Genomic DNA, 24,241 nt, shown 5'->3' on the forward strand with positions numbered 1-24,241 from the left:
ATTTACTCCGGGTTAGTTCTTTCGGGATGACATATATGTCGGTCTGACCTCGTGCCAATGAACAATTTTTTGGGCTCACGTGTATGTCACCACAACCCATGCTTATATTGTCTCATACCCTTTTGAACTCACTCTTCCACTAAACTATCGAGGTTTGACCTCCGGGCTTACCTATCTCGGTGATTCTACACCTCTACTCTGTCAGTTCTCCCTTTTTTCATCTTTGATGGCCCTTGATCCTACCATGGAAATATGATGCTGAGTCAAACCGTCTCTCTCTTTAGTGTTGTGCATGGCTACCATTAGGAGATAGATTCTGAGACAAAAAATTCTCTCGTCAATTGTTGCGAGATTCCCTCTCTAAATGGGTCTCTCCCTCCACTTCCTAACACTACGATAAGCCTTCTCGCATGAGATTTGGTTCTTCTTCTACCTAATGTATGGTATCCACATCATCCTAGCCTTCTCCATGTTGTAGGCCCTACTGTTACACATTATTTCATCACGCCTCCTGCACTTCCCTATGACATACCCTAAAGTGCTTGAAACATGATCATTATACGGTATACTCATCAATGTATACAGGTCAGATCCCTTCTTTAACTTTGCTTGGAAAATATCTAGAGCTTTCCCTGAAGAAATAGCTCATGAAACCCTAAAATGAGAATCATCGCCCTTATGAAGCTCAAAACTGCGATGATCGCATGTTGCACCTTGTTAAGCCAGTGATGGCATCGCCCTATTCTCTCTCATACTCATGATGGTCTTAAAACAGAAGTTTTCCCAAAGAGGATGAGAAGCTTTGTGATCTAGAATCTTCTAGAGTGGTGAGCTGGAGGTGGTTTCGCATAGATGAGGTTGAATCCTCCTAATTTGATCTCTTGGTCTCATCCCTATGATCTACCTCCTTAAGACGTGGGCCTAATTCTATATTTGGAGGAGGCCTAACTCCCTCTCCCAGCCTATAAATTCCCCCTCTACCATTCCCAAATGGTTGCTCTATGTCCATTTGCACCCCTATGTTGAGCTTATGCTTAGAGGTTATTCATTAGACTTGGAGAAGGAGTGCTGGAGAGTTTCTTGGCTTGGACTTGGATTACCACTCAAGGAGAGCCTTTCAACATCAAGGCTATGGTTGTAAGCTTCCCCTTTATTCTTTAAATAATAATACAACTGCTGGTTCATCTTCCCAAAATATATTCATGTATGTATTGGTTTGGCATTCCTTGATTAGCTAGATAAATTATTATTGGATTTTGCTATTGGTTTTGGAATGCTTTGTTGTCTCTTGGTTGTTTGTGTAGGTACATAAGCACTGAAAGAAGTAGGAACAAGACAATGACATGAGCAGTTCGAGGATCTCAACAAAGGAAATCGGATTAGCATCAGAGCAAGGTAGGCCTTCTCTCTTGTTCTACTCTTCAATCATAATCTAGGAAGATGTCTAGTAGATTGTCCCTTTAGTTATCAGACCCAGTCATCGGGCTAGAGGGATCATCTCTGTCCGCAAAGAGGATTAACCTTGTCAACACCTACCATGACATATCGGTCCTTGTTAGTCCAAGAAATTCCCTTTTTCAACCATTTGTGGGATTCTGTGATGTAATCCTTTAGGCACATGCCATCTCGTGCTCTCTCTCCATCATCAATCTCTCACGTTAAATCTTAGTCATTAGCTACGCTGGCCTCACACTCGGTCATTTGTTGTAGTCATATGGTTAGCAACACAACCTTCCCGCTGACCATTGCATGGCCTAATAACCCTTCCAAGCTAATGGATATGGTTAAAAACGATATGGGCTAAAGTATTTCTCCCACTATGCACTTTACACCATTTTTTAACAGATTCATCCATGGCATGACTATTATGGTTCTGTAACCATATAGCCTTGTGCCATAACTATTAAACATGTATAAAACACATTGTAGTGCTATCCCACCCACGATTTCCATAGGAATACCATCTCAGGGTTCTTGATGACACGAATACAGAGCATGGTTCAAGGACTTATTGATTCAATTTCTCTGATGTTTGTAGTCCCTCGGTTCCTCAAAATATTACGAGAAATAGATCAATTTCAGCCAAGAGATCTGAAATTTTCCTTTGACGAACAAATAAGCATAACAAGCTTATAAGAGCATCGAGAAAGCTTATGGTGCTAATAAGGAAACAAGTTTATCAAAATTCCATGATCAACAAGAAAATCCTCCCTTGCGATTTGTATAGGAATAAACCATAAATACAGGAACATACCCAACAATAATACAAGGCTACAAGAATTTCATTTTCATGGATGGGAATTCTAGGCATGAGCCACACAGTTGCAAGGAAAAATATCATAAATAGAATCATAAAATATTCAAGAAATTTAGTGAGAAAGACTCATGAACCAATATCATGTCAAATATTACAAATATTTTTCTTTAAATTCACAACTCTCAACTAAGAGCAGTTCATTTACATTTTAGAAAAGAAAGGAAACTGAAGACGGGACTTCAATTTTCCACCCAACCTTAGACCTATTGTAGCTAGGATTACTTACAATAGTCACACCCGAGCTAGATCCATGATCCAAGGGGAATTTCTTTCTCAACAACCTTTGCAGAAATCCTTCTCTGGGACACATAAGATAGAGAATTATGATAGTGGCTGGTTTTTCAACTATTGAAGCACATCAAAATTCATGTTAAAGGTGGTTTACTAGTTGGGTCAAGCACTCTAAGAGTGGTTTATCAACCCCCAACAAGAACCCAAGGTTGTTTATCAATTCTGTTAAGTACTCCATGAGTGTTTTATCATCCCACAACAAGCACCCTTTTGGATGTGGTTTATCAACTCTAACAAGCATCGTGAGTGGTTTATGTGTTGTGTCAAGCACCCCATGAGAGGTTTATCAACCCACAACAAGCACTCAATCCCATTTCCTCTTGATATTTTGGTCAAAATTATTCCTTTCAGGGAAATCCCATTCCCTTAGCCCATATTTTCTTCCAGCTTTACTCATGAACTCTACCAAGAAGAGGTCTAACCCCATATTTTTGTGCATTTTCCTTTCTATTATTTCCTTGGGGGTCTCTTCATATTCCTCTTAGATGCTTCCTCTTCTTTTCTTTCTCATTATTTTCACATTAAAAATAATTTAAGGTGCCAACTAATCCCACATGGATTCATCTTCCCTCTTCCCTCTTAGATCATGGATTTGTGGTCCCACACTTTAGGCTATTACATTATTACATTACAAAAAATAGGGGAACAAGTAGCACTTTCACAAACCCCACCCTCTTTACTAGAACACGATCCGTGGTGTTCTTATTAGCATAAAAAAATAAAACTGAGCTTTATATATATAGCTCTTACATCTCATTATTCAACAAACAAAACATGGGTATTGCACTCATATTTGCTAAGTCATATCCTAGGTGGCTTGATCAGGTTCAAAGTTCTTCCATTGCACCTTTACCTACTCTCTAGTTCTATTTTAGAGTGTGATCTGCCACGGGGACAGGATGCATAGTGGTTATGGATGGAATTCTCCCTCTAGGTTCACCTATATCACAAACCAGTTAATAAAATGATTAGTATGATGAACATATTTCTTAAGCAATGAAACATGAAAAACATTATGATCTTTCATTGTGGGTGGCAAGGCCAATCTATAGGCCATTGGCCCCAATTTGTCCAAAATCTAAAATGGTCATCTATATCTAGGAGCCAACTTGGCACATGAGCCCATTTTTAATGAGCTTCTCTTTGGGTTAATATGAATATAAACATGCTCTCCCACTTAAAACTCTTCATGTAGTCTCTATTGATATGCATATATTTTTTTCCTTTCTTCGGAAATCTTTGAATTTTTCTTGATCCTGATCATTTCCTAATCCATTTATTTTGGAAAATTTGGCCCAACAAGTACTATATTCAGTGCATCATACAAATGGATAGGGGTGCTATATTTTCTTCCATAAAGTGCCTCAAAAGGGCTCATTCCTAATGAATCTTGGTAGCCATTGTTGTATGCAAATTATCCCATTGGAAGGTAGTCTTCCCACTTTCTTGGTTGATGCATCATCTATATCCTCAACATGTCCTCCAGAATTCTATGTTTCCCTTTATCTTTAACCATTGGTTTGAGGATGGTAAGTAGTGATAAAGGCTAACTAAGTTCCAAATGCATCAAAAAATGTCTTACAAATTTTTTAAGTGAACTTGGCATCTCTGTCTGATATTATCCTTTTAGGTAATTCATGCAACTTGATTATCTCCTTTATCAATATTTGGGCTACCTCTACTACTTTATGAGTACACTTGAAAATAATAAAGTGAGCGACCATTCTTAACTTATCTGTAACACCCCCTCCTAGGTCTACCCAAACTAACCATGCCGACAGAGGTAAACATGAGGAGAGATGCTACTACAATTAGATTCGGCCTCCTATGTCACCTTAAGGAAGTGGAATCGTCAAAAAATCACATACAGTCATCCAACATCATTAACATAACCCTCCAGAGACAAGTCAGCCACTTAAACAGCATATCCCTAGGTCCCACTACTATTATGTAGCTCGTAGGCCATAGTCGCTCTCATGCTATGGGCAAGGGAGTGGCCAGAAACCCAAAGTCACTCTCACAGGCCTGCCTGTCAGTGACTATGGACCAAAATTGTTAGTTCTGTGCCAGCGATCCCAGGATTTAAGCCACTTTTCGAGCCCTGAATCTTGTCCTCTTCCCAGGACTTATTATAACTTCAAAAATTCATTAAAAACATAATAAAAATGTTTATCAATCGAAAATCACCCTCAGGACTAGGCTTGAGCATCCCCAACCGGGACTAACATTCTATCAAACACTTGGCATTAATGCAACCGATAGGTATAGGATACAAGACAGAGCATAAACAACTGAAATAATTTATGAAACATAAACAAAAGGATCACCTCCTTATCCATTGAACTGCTAAATCATTAATTAGGTCTTGCATCCATCCATTTAACAATTACAAGTAAATACATGAAATAACCATGACATAAACCAACCATTCAACCATGCTTATAACCAGCATAAAACCATATAAATATCATAGATAAGACAACCATTAAATCCACATATAAATCAGTGAAAAATTAAGAGAACTTACCTTTTATTAATCATAGGAAAATCTGACCAGGTTAGGGACTTCCATGTACCACTCAACCATAGACATGGTTGAACCAAATCTCTCTTTCATCCAGTCACCCCTGTTCCATATTCCAAGCATGAATGTGGGATCTCATAGAACAACCAATCCAAGAAAAACCAACAGAATCTAGAGGTTAAACCACCTCCACCCTCATCAAACCGTGATCACACCAAAACAGTGCTCTGATCACAACCGAACAGAACTTCGAATGCCATCCGAAATCCATCACTATCCTTTATGAATTTTCTGTCTCCTTTTCTCCCATGCTTTACCACAATCCAAACCCAGATTACTAGGCCCTAAACCAAGACTGCTCTGTCAAGATTTACCACGTATCCTACTAAAATCGGTCAAAGGATTCCTAGGCCTTTGGGAATGACCCTTGAGACCACCTCAGCCCTGGATTTCGAAATCCATCAAGAAATTCCAAAGCTCAAAATCGAGATCAACACCCTAACACACCATGACATCCGGAAAAAGGCAAGGCTAGGCTAAAAACCACTGTCATAACCCAACAAAACCATGCCACTGACAGAAAGAGAACCATACACAAACAAGCAAAGCCATGCATGTCCAAACGAACTGCGAAATCACACAGGAAAAAGGTTACTTGCAATTATTCCTACTGAAGCTGCTTGATCCTGCATTCCTTTCCTTAATCCTTGCTTTCTTTTCCTTTCCTTTTCTTGCTTTTCCTTTTCTTTGCTTCCTTTTCCTTTCCTTTCTCCAAACTAGAATGCTCCAAGAAAATTCTAAGTGACCAAGAGAGTGAAAAAGAGAGAGAGAATAATGAGAGAGCTCCAAACTTGAACTAACAAAAGCCATGAGCTGATCGTCATAAGCCTTTTTACACATGAGTCCTCTAATTTCTTCATTTTCCATTATTTTCCTTCAATTTCCTCCTCACATGCAACATGTGACCTTTCACCTTACTTTTCTCCTAATTTCCTTTATTTTCATAAATAAATGTGCCAAAATGCCTTTTCTCCTTTTAATACCTTTGCCTTAGCCTTTGTCTTAGCCTTTTCCAATTTTTGTAGCCACAACATATATCCAGTGATGCTCATTATCATATATTTGCACAACCTTCAGCTTGGAATAAGTGTCCCTTAACTGTGGTCTTATTTTTCCTTTATTAACTTTTATTACATGAAGTTTTCACCAGGGTTGTTACATTATCTGCTACCACCATGATCACATCATGTTATCTAGTTGTCTTGGGTAATCCTATAATGAATTCCATTGATATAACCTCCCATTTCCATATTGGAATTGGAATTGGTTGTAGCCATTCAGTTGGGCTCGTAACCTCCACCTTCACTTGTTGACATTCCAAGCATTTGACAAGGGACTCCTCAATATCCTTCTTCATTCCTAGCCAAAATTATGTCATCTTCATGTTTGTCATCATCTTTTGATATCTGGGGTGACCTTAGTAAGGTATTTTATATAATTCTTTTTTTTACTGAAGCAAGAGTATTTCCTTCTATTTCATAATAACGAGAAAAATTTACAGAATATACAAGAACCCTGAACCCAAAGAGGTGACAGGGAAACAAAGGGCATGAAGCCAAAGAAAAGCCACACCCCGCTACAACCAATCATCCAAAAATTTCATTACAATCTATTGGCAGAAACAAACAAACTAAAGGCCTGATCTCTGGCCAACAACCATCCAAGAAACTCAAGCAATAGCCCACCAATACACGTGGCCCCAACAAAAGGTACCAACTGAGATAACGGAAAAAACAACCCCCCGCAAATGGATGGCACCCCAAAGAATAGCACCACCAAAACTACTCGCCAAAACCGCGGACCCCACCAACCCCACGGGCCCACCAAATAGCATGTTGAATCCAAGGTGTTGAATCACCAAGCATGATCAGATGGCTGAGCAGGAAATCGCGCGCCCAAAGCCGACGATATTTAAGGTGCAGGGATGGTGGTATAGGGACCGGGCCCTCCTCCACATGTAATGAAATCTATGGCATCACTGCGAATAAACAAAAAACCACTTTTCATAAAAAAGCAGTGCGATATCAGTGAAACCGCCTACCTCACCAAACCCGCGGGCCCTACCAAACTACACGCTGGATCCTGTGCATTGATTCACCTTGCGCCATCGGATGGCAGAGCAGAAAATCGCACGCCCAATGTGATCGATCTTTATGGCGCGGGGAAAGTGGTTTATGTACTGGGCCCTCCTCCATGTGGCATGATTTCTATGGCATTGCTGCCAGAAATCCGAAACCACTTTTGACCTGTGAGCGGTGCGATCTTTGAGATCCCGCCCAGAGGCGGTATTGACTTCCATAATAGAAAAATTAGGATGCTGCGGGAATTTCTGATGCTGCTGCCAACGGTCTAGGAATCTCTGACATTCGTCACTTAGAGTTGTCCTGTACATGGTCCAAATTGCCTCTACCCTTGTCTTACCTGTCATTGTGCACCTTTTTGTCCAACTTGGTGTAGCCCTCTGACTGTTGACCATTGCTAATTGGGATCTGTCATTTTGCGACTGTACTCTTCTTTGTCCTCCTCTACCTGGTTATGGCAGAGTTTTTTCAGGTTACTCTTCACCATTGTATTCCACCTCCTTAATATTGTGCTGTCCTTGCTGCTAACACCTTGGTTGGCTAGAATGTCAGCCAATTTGTTAGCCTTTCTCCTTACATGAATAAATATGAGAGTACGAATTTCCTATAAATGCACTTGAATTCTCTGAAGGACTCTTGTTAACCTCCAGTGTTTTGTGACCTTTTCCGGCCCTGTTCCATTACTGATTCTTTTGGCAGCATTTATGACTAACTCTGAATCCGCTTCTATTATGACAATTTGGCAATTACTCTGTATCAAAAATTCTAAGCATTGTGCCAATTCCATTAGTTCTGCCATGTTGTTAGTGGCTTTTCCTAAGTGGCCATGGAAGAGGGAGATAATGCTACCCGTGTCATCCCATAGAACTCCCCCAAAACTAGCATCTGTCGGGTTGCCTTTCGAAGCTTCATCAATGTTTTGCTTTAAAAAACCTTCAGGGGGGGATGCCAGAATTCCTCCCCTTTTTCTCTCATGCTTGCTGTCCTGTCTAGCCCTTAAGGAATAAGCCCCTGCAAGTCTAACAGCTGGAGGATTCTCAACTCTCCTACTGAGGGAGGAGTTTTGGGGAGATTTCTAACTATGGTGCCCACTGTCTCCTTTAGTTGTTTTACGATAAGCTCCACCAGGCTAAGAGAGGTTGAATTTTCCTCTTTTAATATTCTTTTGTTCCTTTCCTTCCACACATTCCAAATGTTGAAACTTGGTAGAATATTCCAAGCACAGTTGAGAATTTCATTATCTGAAAAATTATTCCTCCAGTTGTTTAGAGTGTTGGCAATACTTTCTTTGTCTCTATCAGACTGTTTGAAGATGTTGGTAAAGTATTCCCATATCCTATCAGTGAAAATGCAGCTGTTGAGAAGATGCTATATTGTCTCCTCCTGGATCTCACAGAGTTGACATCTGGAGGGTCCCAACATGCCCCTTTTTTTAAGGTTGTCCCAGGTTAAAAATTTTCTGTGGTGAACTAATTACATGAAAAGTTTGATTTTCATCCAACCCTTGTGCTTCCAAAGCTTCTGCCAAGTTTTTTCCAGAGCTTGGGGTGCTATATCGAGGAGAAAGCCTTTAGCTTCCTTGATGTTAAAGTTTCCCACTTTGTTGTTACCCCATCTCAGTTGGTCCTGCCCTTACATTACTAAAATTATTCTCTGATCCAACAGTCTCTTGAGGGATTCTACTTTACTATTGAGGGTTCTTCCTCTCTGCCCTCAATTTTTTCCCAGATTCTCCACTTTCCCACATTATGTGAGTTCTCCCAAAAGTCTTTCACCTTTACTAATCCTTGATTGTCAGTCTCTTGCTTGAGGTCTAAAAATTCTTCATTTAGTAGATTTGGTTCCTGTTACCATTTGTCTTCAGAGAAAAGTGCCTGGTCTCCCTCTCTGATTTCCTAGAAACTATTTTTTTGTACCACTTCTCTGTTTTCCCAAGCCTTGTTCCATATGGGGGAGCCTTTCACTGTTCTTGTGATACGTATGATATCCAAATCCGGCCATTCATTGGCATATTTTTCCTTCCAGATGCTTGCCCATTAAGCTTTAGGATCCTTAAGCCACCTCCACCAAAGTTTGGCTCCTAGACCCTTGTTGAGAATCTCTGGGTTGTCTAAACCCAGGCCTCCTTGGTTCTTGGGTTTGCAGACCTTTTCACAAGAAACTAAAGCCCATTTTTTCCTAGTATCCTCTCTGCCCCACAGAAAGTCTCATTGAATATTCCGAAATTGCTACAGGACTCCTAATGGAGCTGGGAGGGCTGATAGCATGAAGATTGGGATAGCCTGGAGAACTGCTTTAGTAAGAACCAGTCTACCAGCTAAGTTTAAAGATCTGTTTGTCCATTTCCTGACCTTGTCTTGCATTCTAGTTATTAATGGATCACATATACTCTTGTGTTGGGGTTTAGTTGTAAGTGGAGCTCCCAAATACTTGGAGGGAAGAGAATCTCTTTGAAAGCCTAAAATTCTGGAGACATTTCTCCGGATGGCAATATGAGTGTTAAAGTAAAAGACTTTTGATTTGGTAAGGTTAACTTCCATACCTGAGGCTTTCGCAAAGTCATCCAAAATCTGTTTGTAAGCAAGTGCTTCTTTGACTGTAGGAATTCCCTGTAACATGGTATCATCTACAAACTGTTGATGAGTTAGAACTTGGCCATTCTCCGTAAGTTGGAGACCTTGAATTTTTTCGGTAGCTCTTGCATGCTTGATGGACCGCCCCAGCCCTTCCATCATGAAGATGAAAAGAAAGGGAGAGAGCGAATCTCCCTGTCTTAGACCCCTGGATGGGATAAAAATCTCAGAAAGAGAAGCATTCACTAAAATTGAAAAGTTGGACGACGTAATAAGGGCCATGACCCATCTGACCCAATTGTGATCAAAACCAAACGCTGTGAGCACTTTTTTGATGTATAACCAATTCACTTTGTCATAAGCTTTGGCTATATCTAGTTGCATGATCATTCCCGCTCTCTTGTTTCCAGTTAATGAGTGAACCACCTCGTGAGCTTGTATTATGTTGTCCATAATTTGTCTTCCTTCAACATACCCTGTTTGTTCCCCGGAGATGAGCGTGGGCAGCAAGGGTTTGAGTCTATTGGCCACCACCTTGGAGATTATTTTACAGAAAACATTGCATAAGGTGATGGGCCTAAATTTCTCTGGTGTTTGAGCATTATCCTGTTTTGGAATAAGTGCAATAAAGGAAGTATTAAGAGCTTTCAAGATGGTTTTGTTTCACTTGGAGTCTTCTACTATCTCTACAATATCCCTTTTAACAATATTCTAGCAAGCTTTGAAGAAGTCCACATTAAATCCGTCTGGGCCTGGTGCCTTGCCATTTTTCATTTCCTTGAGGACCTCACTTATCTCCTTTTCAGTTATAGGTCTGTTGAGCTTACCATTGTCCTCTCTGGAAACCAATTTAGGTATGTGTTTAATTAAATTCTTAATGAGAGGTTCTCTTCCTGAAAAGTTTTCCCTAGCAATGTCCCGAAAATGTTTTACTAACACTGCTTCGATCTCCTCATGGGCTTGATGAATTTTGCCATTCTCGTCCTTGATTGAAGAGATTCTGTTGTGAGTTCTATTCGCAATGGTAGATCTATGGAAAAATTTAGTATTGCGTTCTCCCTCTTTTAGCCATAGAACTCTAGATTTTTGTTTCCAAAAAATTTCTTCTTGTTTGCACAACCTTTCCCATTCTTGGTGGTATTTCTCCACTTGGTTATTTTTGTCTTTGTCAAAGCCATTCTTGATCAAATCTTGATTGCGATCTGGGATTTTGGTTTCCACGATTTTTTTACTTGTAAAAATATTGTCAAATTCCTTCTGGTTCCAATCCTTTAGCTTCTGCTTGATGTGTTCTAATCTTTTATGTAGCAGGAACATAGATGATCGTTGAATCTGTAGGTATTTAGCCCACCATTTTCCAATATTGTTGATGAAATCTGGGTGTGAAAGCCACATATTTTCAAACCTAAACGGTTTGTTTCTTGGGATGTCAATGCCCTTGATCTCCATTTGAATAGGCCAGTGATCTGAGCCTCCAAAAGGAAGAATATCCACTATTATTTCCTTGTCTAGAAGCAGGAGCTCTTCAGAGATCATGAATCTGTCTAGCTTGGAAGCTACCTGGGAATCCCATCCTCTTTTGTTGTTCCATGTGCACAGACCATTGTTTGTCTCAATGTCCACTAGCTTCATGTTTTCTGAAAAACAATGGAAAGCTGAGGAATCTTTGTATAGTGCTCTTGTCCCTCCTTTTTTCTCCGAGAGAGATCTGATCATGTTGAAATGTCCTCCTGTAATCCACGGTATCCCTACGAATTTGCTTCGAAGGTCCACTAAGGAATCAATAAACTTGATTTTTTCATCCAACCTTTGAGGGCCATAAACATTCATTACAAGATATGCGACCCTGTCTCCTACAGGCTGTATAACAATTGATAAATAATTTATTGATGCCTCTGCATCAATAATACATATTTTGTGGGGGTTCTAGAGGATGAGGATACCCCCTGCTATATTTTCTGCTTTGACTTCTATAAACTCATATCTACTGAGCCACCTACTGTGGATTTGTCTTATCTCTTGCACAGAGCATTTTGTTTCTTGGACAAAAATTATATCTGGAGTTACCTATTTCATCCTACTATTCATCATTCTCTGTTTCCTTTTGCTTCCTAGACCTCTTGCATTCCAATTTGTGAACTTCATAATTACTGATTGGTAAAGGAGTAACTGATTAGATATTTCATCTTACCTGAGTCTATCATGAGCTTTCCACATTCCATTAGAAGCTCATTCTGCTTTTTTCTGCCCCTTTTTCTCCCTGGGTTTCTTGGAGCTAATTCTGGGGTGGATTTTGCTGCTTTTCTTCCATGATTTCCTGGTCTTTCAACGTTGTTATTTTCTAACAAGCTCTTTTCCTGAGTTTTCCATAAGAATAACTGCTTTATTCGATTGCATTCTTCTTGTGGTAGAGATTCTACCCCACCCATTGTTCCCTTACTCAAGAACCCTTCTAGATCTAGGTTTTCTCTGTCAAGAATCTCTTGTAACTCATTGTCTTCCAGTTCCATCTCGCTCTGAGTCATTTCCTCATCCATATCCATCTCTGATTCACTCATTATTATCTCTTTCTGTTTTTCCTTTACCTGTTCTTGATTCTATTCTTATTCCTTTTTCTGCTTATCATTTCCCTCCTTCATTACTTAGTTTTCACTTGTTGTATCTTCCTCCTCTTCAAGAACATGGAATTGATTTAGCCTCCGACTTTGGTCCTCTCTTGGGTGTGATTTGGCCCTTTTTTTCCATTTTTTCCTTTGTGAGCTACCTTGTGAAATCCATCTGTTTCTTCCATTGTGTTATGTTTGCCTTTGTTCTCTACCTTGCTGAGAGGGCAGTCTCTAAGAAGGTGTCTGTGTTCATGACGATTTTGGCATCTAAAAGGAATATTCTCATAGTCGACAATCTATGTCTATTCCTCATCATGAACCTCCAGTATGACCTCGTCTGGAAGTGCTCCAGATAGGTCCATCTCTACGCAGATCTTGGAAAAGGAGCTATATTTACCCCTTCTTGCAGCTTTAGAAGTTTTAACATACCTCCCTAGTTTATTACCTATGGCTGTTAGTGATTCTATTTGCCAGTAATCCAGAGGAGAAAATAGAGTCTTACCCAAACTGGGACTGAGGTAAAGGTTTCCTGCTCCGGCACGAAGTTCATCATCCATAGCCGCATGTAGAGCCCTGCTACTGCATAGAAGTAGGGTCCACCTTCAAACACTCTGTCTTTGTCCTCAATGTTTGCAAACACCACAGTGAAAAAACCCTTGGATCCTAGATGAAGATCGATGCTTCCTTTAGGCTTCCAGTGGTATCTGATCCATGTTTGTAAAGCCTATTCAGTGGGCCATAGTCCCATGAACTTGCAAATGATAGCGTAAGTCTGCATGTGCTCCCTGTGGGCCTGCAGCTCTGGATTATTTAAGATCACTCTCGGAGTGATTTCAACTTTAGGTTTGCATGGTCCCTTTTGTTTTCTATCTTTTGTACCCTGTTCTTTGTCATTTTCCTCCTTGTCTTTTGAGCCTTCATTCTCCTTCTTCTTGTTACCTTCTGTATCCTCTTCCCTATTTTTTCCTCCTTCCTTCTTGCTGCCTCTGCCTGATTCTGGGGGAGCCTTGCCTTTGTTAACCACCACCTCTTTGAAGGAGGGAGGGAGCTCCCTCCTTGACCCCTGTCCATGGAGAAAGGCACGCGCAAACACCCTTGACCCTGTTCTCTGATCATTCGCTCTTCCCGCTCCTCCGTCTTCCTCCTATCCGTAGTCTAAAAAGGTATTTTATATAATTCATCCATAATGTGTTTCCTTAATTCTTTGCCATTGGGAACATACGTCCTATCTTTAAATGTTATGATACCCTCATCATTGATTTGATAACTTCTACGCACTAATCAGTGTGGTTGTTTTTGTTAGCAATTCTTCACAAATTGATAATGTTCATAATTTATTAACCCATCTTTAATTATCTCTTTAAGGTCAAATGGGCAGGTGCTTATGACTACCAAGTGAACTTCTTACAAGATTCTACTAAGATCATATACCACTTTATTTTCTTTTCCTTTAATGTACTTAATTTCAAACTCAAATTTACTGATCAAAACCAATCACTTATTCTCTCTAGAATTTAGTTTGGGTTGGTCAAACATATATTTGAGACCACCATGATTAGTCAGCAATGTAAACCTTATCCCAATAGGTAATACCTCCACATTTTTAGTGTGTGCACAATGGTTTTCAACACTAAATCATAGATGACATAGTTCCTTTCATGCTCATTCAACTTTCTAGATTCATAACATATCAGATGCCCTTCCTGCGTCATGACTCCACAAATTCCTTCCTTACAAGCATTAGTGAAAACAACATAATCCTTTTCTGGGTCAACTATTCTTAAGATGGTGCACAAGTGAGTAAATTATTCAGTTTTTCAAAACTAGCTATGCAATTAGATATCCACTAAAATTTCACTTCTCTTCTTTACAACACAGTGACGAGATGCCCAACTTTTGAGAAGTTTTCAATGAATATTCAATAGTAACCATTCAACTACATAAATGATCTAGCCTCTATCACATTCTGTGGTGTGGGACAATCCATTATTTCTTTTATCTTCTCTAGATTCAAAACTACTTCCTCCTTTGAGATAACATGGCCCAAGTAGTGAACCTAGGTTTGAAAAAAGTTTCACTTGCAAAGCCTGGCATATAATTTATGTTCTTTGAGCAATTTTAGAACAATCCTCAAGTGGTACTAATGCTTTGTTTCATTCTTTAAATACATGAGGATGTCATCCACAAATAGAAACACAAATTTATTGAAGAATGGCCTAAGCACATTGGTCATAACACACATAAAAGTTACTGGAGCATTTTTTAGTCTAAATGGAACCACTATGAATTCATAGTGGCCATATCTTGTTCTAAATGTAGTTTGGTGAATGGCCTCCTCCTTGATTCTGACCTAGTGGTCACTCAACCTTAAATTGATCTTGGAAAACATGGGATCCCCTCTCAATTGATAAAATAGATCATCAATCCTGGGAAATGTGTACTTATTCTTCATAATGGCCTTATTTAATTGCCTATAGTCGATATACAGACACATTGTTCCATCATTTTTCTTAGCAAATAGTGCATGGGATCCCCACGATGATACATTGGGTTGAATATACCCTTTTTCCATCAAATATTTTAGCTATAATTTTAGTTCAACAAGCTTAGGTGTGCTCGTGTAATATGGGGCCTTCATTGTTGGAATTGTTCTCATAATAAATTCAATTGAGATGTCAATGTCTCAACTGGGTGGAGGTCCTGGAAATTCATTTGGAAATAAATCATTGTATTGACTTAGAATCAAATAATTTGCAAAAGGATTTGCATTGGTTCCTTTTTCCTCCATGAGTTGAATGGCGTAAAGGGCATAACCCTTCCTACTACAATGTGTCACTTACACCATTGAGATCGTTCTGAGCATTATTGGCCTTTCTATACCCTGTAGTGTGATTAGGTCACACTCATCACTAAGAAATTCCAATACCTTGTCATAATAATCCACCTTCCTCCTATGGGTTATCGGTCAATCCATACTTATCAAGACATTATATGATCCCAAAGGGAACAAATTCATTTTAACTAGTGTAGTGATGATCCTGAGTTGTAGAGGGAATGATTCAACCATCTTTGTTATTCTTCACTATGTTCTAGTGGCCAACTATACAATCCATGATCCCTCATGTATATTCTTTGGGAATTCACATTTTTTCACAATCTTAGGACTAATATAATTGAAATTGGATCATGGGTCAATTAAAACTAAGACCAGAGAATTTTTTACCATATCTTCCATTTAAATGATTGCTTCTTGCTGGTATTCTTGTCTATTATCCAATGTTGCATATATTTTGGGGATTTTTTGTGCCACATCATTCATGTTCAATGCCTCATGTATGTTTTGCAACTTTACACCAGACTTCTATAGTGTGGGGAAATTTCTCTTTAGGTGGTTTCCTCTACACTCCAAACATTGATAACCTCCTTTCACATTTTCATTTTCTAATTTTTGGGGCTCATTTCTACTAACAGTGGAGTTTTATTGATGCTCACTTTTGGTGAAGTTATTAAACCTTCCACCCTTTCTTCCTTTTCCTTTCTTCCTCCAATGAGTGTAAAATCCAGTATTATGCTTAGATTTTCCATTGCAATGCTTAGTTTTCTAGATGACCCCCTCTCGAGTTTTTAGGATTATCAAATTCTATTTTGTCTCGGTATGCTTGTGGAAATTCATTGACATACCTATGGATCCTTTTTTTCATCCTTGATGAAAGGTACATACCTTAATGGATCCAATAATTTGTTGGTGTATTCTTCAGGTGTCATCTGCCCCAATTTTTGCTTGTATAAATCCTTGGCTCTACTATCATACTATTTCTTAGATAGTACTTTTCTTAGAGGTAGCTTTCAAAATTCATCTAGGTTAGCTACTTATTTATTATTCCTTTGATGTTCTTGAGATCCTCCCACAATATATGAACTTTCCCCTTCAAGCTAAATATATCTACGTTGGCCTTCATGTTTTTGGTATAGTCATGCAACTTAAAGTACTTCTTTATTCCCAAAATCTAGACCATTACATCCTCTGCTTTCTTTACCTCTACATCAAAGGTTGGGGGTTTTTCTTTCTTGAATTCCTCAATCATGGGAGTGTTTCTAATCATCTTTTCATGATGATATCTAGTAGCTGCACTATCTGATGATTGGCTAGGATTGCTTAATTCTCTTTCTGGAGGGAAAATAAATTTTGTTCCTCCATGTACATGTCTTCTCCTCTTTCTTGATTGACTTCCTTCTTATTTATTATCATTCCCTTTGTGGCTATATATTTATGATAGGATATCTTTGGGCTTGTTCTTGTCCTAATGTCTAGTACAAAATTCATTTTATCTTTGTCTTTTTAATTCAGATAAGCTTTGTAATAGTATGGAATTTACTTCTGCTTGATATCTGTCAATCTTTTCATTATCTACCTTGTAGCTTCTTATTTAAGCTCTTAGACTTCTAAGAGTGTATATTAGTTCAAGAGTGTCCTATTTCATTTTCCCAACTAATTCCTTTTTAGCTCCATGTTGGGTTTTGTTCATACCATGTTTTTCAACTCTGTTGCTCATCCTTTCCATTTATCTTATGATACCTAGATACTTTTCAATATGACTTTACATACATACTAATGTTAGCCTTCAATAAGGAATATGCATTTGATAGAGATACTTCTTCTCCTTGGTCTAAACTAATATTAACAATCACATACTAATAAACGTGTAATCATGTTTAGTTAGTAATCCTATAAACCCATGCATTACATCATTCTGCAATCAACATAAAATAAAACTAATAGATAAAGCATATTATGGATATAAATCAATCATCTAGCATATCCATGTGAGTCACTTTAGGTCTAGTGTCTGAACTTGAGTGCTATGATACCAATTTCTAACACAACCCCTCCTAAATTCCACCAAATCATAGGTTAGAAGGAGGTGGTTACTATGCTAACCAAAGATCCAAGGTACCATTATGGAACTAGGGTCGAAAATTTTCAATCCTTTAAAATAGCTTAAAACCTCAATTGAACATCATTGTTGTTTTCATCTTGTTAAGATGATTTTGGTGACATAAAGTTGTCACTGCGAAAAACACCCTCTAAATTTTTTCCTAAATGTGAATTTTGGATCCTACTTAGGATCTAACGATCTGTGATTATGTAGTCACTTCATGATCAATTAATGTTATGCTAAGTCTTAGAGTCTTCTTCTCATTTTCTAAGTGTCAAATTCAATTTCTCACACATGCTTAGTGCGTAATGATTTCATGAGCTCATTTCTTTACACAAGCTTCAATAAGCATATAATAGTCCATAAAGACAGTACCTTTGTAATTTTAAACCTATGCGGGCAATCAGTGTGCACTTTCAATTGACAATCTCTCATTTTTGTTACAATTGTACTACTGTTTCGATGAGCTTTTCCAAATTTCACTTTTGTGTACCTCCGCTTTCGCAAGTGTTGCTTTCATGTTTACGAATTTCTCTTTTGATTTCTTCCAAGTTAATAAGTGTTTCTTTAATTTTACCTTCCTTCTAGTATTTGTTTCTTTCATTGTTATTCACATTTTCAAGTGTCATTTGCACTTTTATCTTATTATCGCAAGTGTCATCTTTCAAACATGGGAAGTGTCGCACAATGTAAATGCAAAGTCGTGGTTCATTTTAGGAGGAAAACTTGGTAACAATGGGACCTATATATCATATAGACATGCATAAGGCTCACTCCAAAAGTTTTATGCACTCTCACACTAGTGCCATCACTATCGTCAAAAAGTACATCATAAGTGTCACACCTGGAGGAGATTGTTATATTGCCATCGCATTGAGGGGATCATGTTGTTATTTTGTGTTGAATGTTGAATGTTGTGTCTTCAATTGTTATGAGTGTGTGTGATCATTCATAATTTTAATCCTAGCCTCACTTCTAACTCACTGACCCCACACTTAGTCAAATTTAGGAAAACATATTTCCTGATCAACTTAGACACACTCAGCTTCCTTGAATTGTACATTTCACAGTGGCAAGGCTCAAGTTTATCCCTTGCCTCCTAGAACTACACAATGTGTAGCTTCTGCCTCCAAGGATTTCGCATTGCATAGTTTCAATGCTCAAACCTGCCCCCTTGACCTCCACAACTATGTAGTTCATCCTCTTAGTCAACCTCCTTCTACGCATTACGTAGTGGCAAGCCTCAAGCTATTATCATACCTCCATAAGTTGTGAATTACGAAATCCCTAGGCCTCTCTCTCTAGTAGTGTGCACTAAGAAACTTCAAGGCTCAAGACTACCTCACTGAGCTCCTCAACTGTGCAACCATCTTGATCAAGCCTCCATAAATGCACATTGTGTAGTATGAAGCTCGAGTCCATCACTCCTAGCCTCTAGAACTATGTACTGCACAATCTCTAAGTCTTTCTCCCTATCTAGTGCGTAGTCCCAACTAAATTACTAATTTTAATGAAGTAATCTAGTCTAGGATATTTTTAGAATGATGTCATATTTTCATGAATGGATTCCACTTGCATGTACTATATGTTGACATGAAAGAATGATGCTTGGAGAGGAAGAGAAGGAGAATATGTTAGAAGACACTTGTGAAGATGGAATCTTGACGAAGTCATCAAGCAAGAATATGAAAGGACACTAGCTTAAGACAAAATATCAAATATCAAGACTACATGAAAGCTCCATATCAATCAACCTTCTAGAGGATGAAGATGAAACATATGCAATATTTTTCATGAATATTGAAGAGAAAGAAACAAGAAGAGAAACTTGGTAATGCCACATTATCATGAAGTTCCATGTCATCATTTCCAAGTCATAGCTTATACAAGAGTCATCTCAAGAGTCACATGTGTCATAGTTTCTTGCCACATCATTCGTGGAGTGTAATTGTGTAATTTCCCAAATTGAGAAAATGTAAATATGTGGAAGAACAAGTGTCCCACATGGAATATGAAGAGTCCCTATTAATTTCTAAAGTCATATAAAATCTCAAAGGTCATGTAATAATTTAAAAAGTCATGCATCCACAAATACAAATCAAAGCACATTAATACACATAACGCACATATTTTTACATGGAATCCCAAAGCGGAAGAAAAATAAAAAATTATTTTCGTAATATATTTAAAGAGTACATTTAAAGGTTTAAACACCAAATCAAAGGAAGCACCAACTCCCTAATTTATCAACATTGACTAAAAGGAAGCAAAAAATCCATGATTTATCAACACCAATTGAAAGGAAGCACCAAATTCTTGGTTTATCAATGCCAACTAAAAGGAAAGACCATATCCTTAATTTATTAGCACCAAAGATTGTACAAGATTCAGCGTTGGGATGGGGTCCCCTGGGTCAGTTTTGGGGTTAAAAACCCAAGTTTTGATGTAATTATTGTAAATAATGTAAAGTCTCCATGATTTGTGGATGTGGAGTGCTTAGATGGTTAGGAGTCAAAGGGGTTTTAACCCCATGTTTATGTAAAAGTTGAGTCAAATTTGAGATCCACCCATGATCTGCAGACCATGGTCTTGTATTTTAAAAGCTATAAGTAGGTGTGTCTTAGAGATTCTAAGGGAGATATCTAATGTAATGATGGATCAGGAATGAAGTATTGAGAAGGCTTAGCGCAGAGAAGTGGGACAGATAGGAGAGAAAGGCTCTGCAGCTGAGTGCACAGAGGCCTAGGTAGAGTCCGCAGCTGAATGTGCAGAGGCCTAGGTAGATTCCATAGCTGAGTGCACAGAGGCATAGGTAGAGTCCGCAGCTGAGTGCGGAGGGTATTTTTGTGTCTGTAAATCCTAACGAAAGATCAATAAAGAATATTATTAAAGAATTCTTGTGTTTATTTGCTTACTTCTGTTTATTTATGATTGCGATATATGTTGTGGATGAATAATGTATTTATGAAATATTGATCTAATGATGCATGACTCTATGAAATAAGTCTTAATAATAGTACGCACTGCATGTTAAGTACTTTCGTGAATATTGTGATACATGTTGTTATGTTTATTAAAATACTTAAGTAGATCTGCACGAGCTCAGATCTAGGGTTATTTTATGATGCATGTAAGTGGATAAACAGATTGTTAAGAGTCCACAAAAACTGATTGTGAACCTTCGCGAAGGTCTGAAGGCCGTTTTAGTAGAGTTGCAATACTAAGCCCTAGGGGCTTATAGATCTACATGTAGGTAGATCTAGGACATTAAAAAGACATCACACTCATCTCTAGATGCAGAAACTTGGTTCTTGCATCCCCCCATACTGCTTTGGGTGAGATTACAACCTGCATTATGTGGGTTATTGCTGAAAGGGCCAGTAGTGTAGGGATTTGTTAGTTGGCACAATTAACTCTGAACTTGGGTGAGGAACCCCTAAGCCAAAAAATGGTTCTATTGCCAGGACCGGGATCTGCTTGAAGGAGATGTGTGATGTCGCATCACTGGAATCCGATGAAGAAAGAAATTGAGAAGTGGCTGGATAGAAAAATTCATGAATTCGTGGCGCAAGAAAATAGGAATCCGCACCTGTCAAAGGAGAAGTGGTTGGATAGGTATTTGTATACAAAGATACACAAAATTTTCTTCTACACCTTCCTGATTGATTTATACAAGTGGTTAGCTAAATTGGCAGATGACCAAGGGAGGTGGAAGCTTGACGGTCCAATAGTGGGAACTCCGGAGCTAGTGCGATGATTAGAAGCCTCTGAAGACAAGATTGCACACATTGTTGATCACTAGCTCGATCAAATTATAGGAGGATTTGTTACAGAATTTGCAGTTGATACCTCAGTCAGTTATAGCGAGGAGGAGCGAAGGTTTTTCAAGGGACTGCAAGGTAAGTATCTCAGATGTTTGAATACCTGGATTAAAATGTTGTTGTGTGAAAAGAGGGTTATGCCATTGCCTTGATGTTCAGAGCTACACGAAGTGGAAACTCTTCTAAGATCGATAGAAATCAGGTCCTAAATATAACCCGTTGATTGGACCTCCTTCAAGCGACGACGAGGGAGCAGTACAGGCCTCACCGCAGACATTTGTCCAGCTGATAAGATAGGGTTTTCCGTGGGCACATTATCCATCCACTCCACCTCCACCTCCACTGCATACACTGTCACCCACACCTCCACCACTGTCAGCATTGTTCAACATGTCGAACACAATGAAGTTGCCAATTTTCAAAGGTATAGGGAGTGAAGATATATATCAATTCTAGTTTGTTGTGAATGTTGTGTGGACAATGCAGCAGATTACTAATGACAATATAAAGAAGGTGTAGTTGGTTACCACTCTGCAGGATCACGCGGTGACGTGGTATATTTAGTATTGTTCTAATCATCATGTGGAAACAATAGCACAGACTAATGCTACTTTAAATAAAGAGTTTAGTAAGCCTAAGTCTGATTCGCAGTTAGTAGTTGGATTTAAGGAGATCATGATGAGGGTCGATGAGACGCCTTGGGAGTTAGATCAAAGGATGAAATGTGTGATTAGAGAAGCTAATATGCAGCTCACAGATGGTCAGCACCGCGAGTGGTTTATAACCTCACTTCTACTCGACCTAAGGATTTCTTTGTCATAGCAGAAGATAGGAACTCAGGAAGAAGCCTTGGAAATCACAGAGGTTACATGCAACACCTATGTAGGATGCGACCTTGGGGGTGCAAAAAATATCTTCTTAGTTACAGAGCCTGTGCTTAGAATTGTAGAGCTTGAAGAAAGATAAGGAGGCTAAGCAAGAGGTGCCCGCAGAAGTCTGGTGTCTCAAATGTAAAAGCGAGGGGCATGATAAGGACCATTGTCCCGTATTTGCGAACTATATCACAGGAGGGTACCAATTCCCCTAAGGCCAGAAGTTCTAAAAGGACTGAGTATGGGGGGCACACTATGGTGCACTATTTGTTAGGTGGCTGGAAAACATGCAATGGATAATTTATATTTGCTCCAAAAGTTTGTTCAGACACCACAATAGTTGTTCTGTGACTTCTGCAAATCAATGGGTCATGATGAGCACCATTGTCGCAACTATGAACTAATGATGGAAATAATGCCTACCTACCGAATGCAAGAAGAAACTCAGCCTCCAGAGCAGGGCACCGAAGGAGCGTGCAGAGGATCTCAGGGAAAAGTATGAGGCCAAGGAGGAGGAGGGCCTGGTAGAGGTTGGGGTCAGGTTATTTCTTACAACTGCGGAACACCAGGGTTATTTCAGAATCAGACACACTTGTCATGTCAATTATTCAACCAGTTTGATCACACTATAGAAGAATGCCTATTGTTGATAGCTAAGATGTAGGAGAAAAAGGTGCAGCTTTAGCAACCTATGCAGAACTTATAGATGATGAGAGCTGAGCCCCATGAGGAGGACTAGAGCGTGAACATAGTGCTAAGAAGGGAAACACAACTAGTGATGACAAAGGAAAACAACCTGAAGAGGATGGATGGGTCAGCAAGGCCAAAAAAGGAAGTTGGTTTTGATTTGGCGCATGCTAAGGAAACTTTTATGGAAGCCAAGAAAAGCTTTGTTGAGGCCTCCACCTCAACAAGCTAGAGAAAAGTGCAAGAGATAAGCGCAAGTAGAGAGGTTTATCCCTCTGTGCTTACCACGTTCTTGACCTGCATGAAACTGTTACACGATAGAAGATATGTGAAAGGCCTCCAGTAGTTAATAAAAAAATGCGCGGGAAAAGAAAATGCCCCTGATGGACATCTCTTAGTAAGAAAAATTGGTAAGAATAAGGCTAGAACAGGGCACGAGATGAGGCTCACTGCGCAGATAGGAGATTATGAGATGGACCAGGTCATTCTAGATTTGGGGTCTGACGTGAACGTCTTGCCTAAACAAACATGGGAAAGAATGGGGAGACCTGCGCTACAGTGGTCTTCAATCTAGCTTAGAATGGAAAATCAACAGAAGATCATTCCGATGGGATGACTATATGGAGTAACAGTTGATTAGAAGGTGCGAGCACGCTGGCTGATTTTGAAGAAATAGAGATCATTGATGACAATAATCCATACCCCGCACTCCTCAAAATTGACTAGGCCATTGACATGAATGGATTCATCAACTTGAAGAAGAGGACAATTTCATTTGAACAGAAATCACTTCGAGTTGTAGTGTCATTGGACCCTACAGAAGAATCGCGCTACACTAAACTGGTATGCCATTATTAAGAAAGCGAGGATGATTTAGACTAGATCTACAAAATAACAATGCAAGATCAAGACTGGATCAATCCAAGAGCATATGGAAAGATTGCATGGGACTGGGAGAGTTCCTGCACCTCTAATTCAGATCAAGAGTTGGAGCATTGGCAGAATCGACTGCATGAAGTATCTACACTGCACTGCAATATGATGACTAAACCGTTGCGTCGCATTTTGTTTGAGGTTAGGAATTTACCTTATTAGGATGGGCTAACTGATGTGGATAAGTTTTTGGATGGATTTGAACGTGAAGTCCCTGAGCATCACTGCTTCCAAGTGTTAGACTTGGCACTGTGCACTACGCCTGCACGATGGTGGGGTACACATAAGGATAGCTTTCATGGATGGCGGGATTATAGACGAATGATGAGGATATGGTTTAGGCAGCCTAACCTTCGATTGACTAAGAAATATGATGGGAGGGATGATCCGTGCGATCACCTATCGAAGTGGACTAAAGCTTATGGAGTAGAGCCATAGCCGGAGCGGGTGCACTTATTTTGCCATACTTTAAACACAATCCACATGAACTGGCATTTGGAGACAGAGATCCGCCATGGCATCACGGAGTGGGATATATT

Source organism: Pinus tabuliformis, chromosome 9 (genome assembly GCF_031772625.1).
Source record: "Pinus tabuliformis cultivar Carrire ecotype Pingquan chromosome 9, CPIR1, whole genome shotgun sequence".
Taxonomy (NCBI): Eukaryota; Viridiplantae; Streptophyta; class Pinopsida; order Pinales; family Pinaceae; genus Pinus; species Pinus tabuliformis.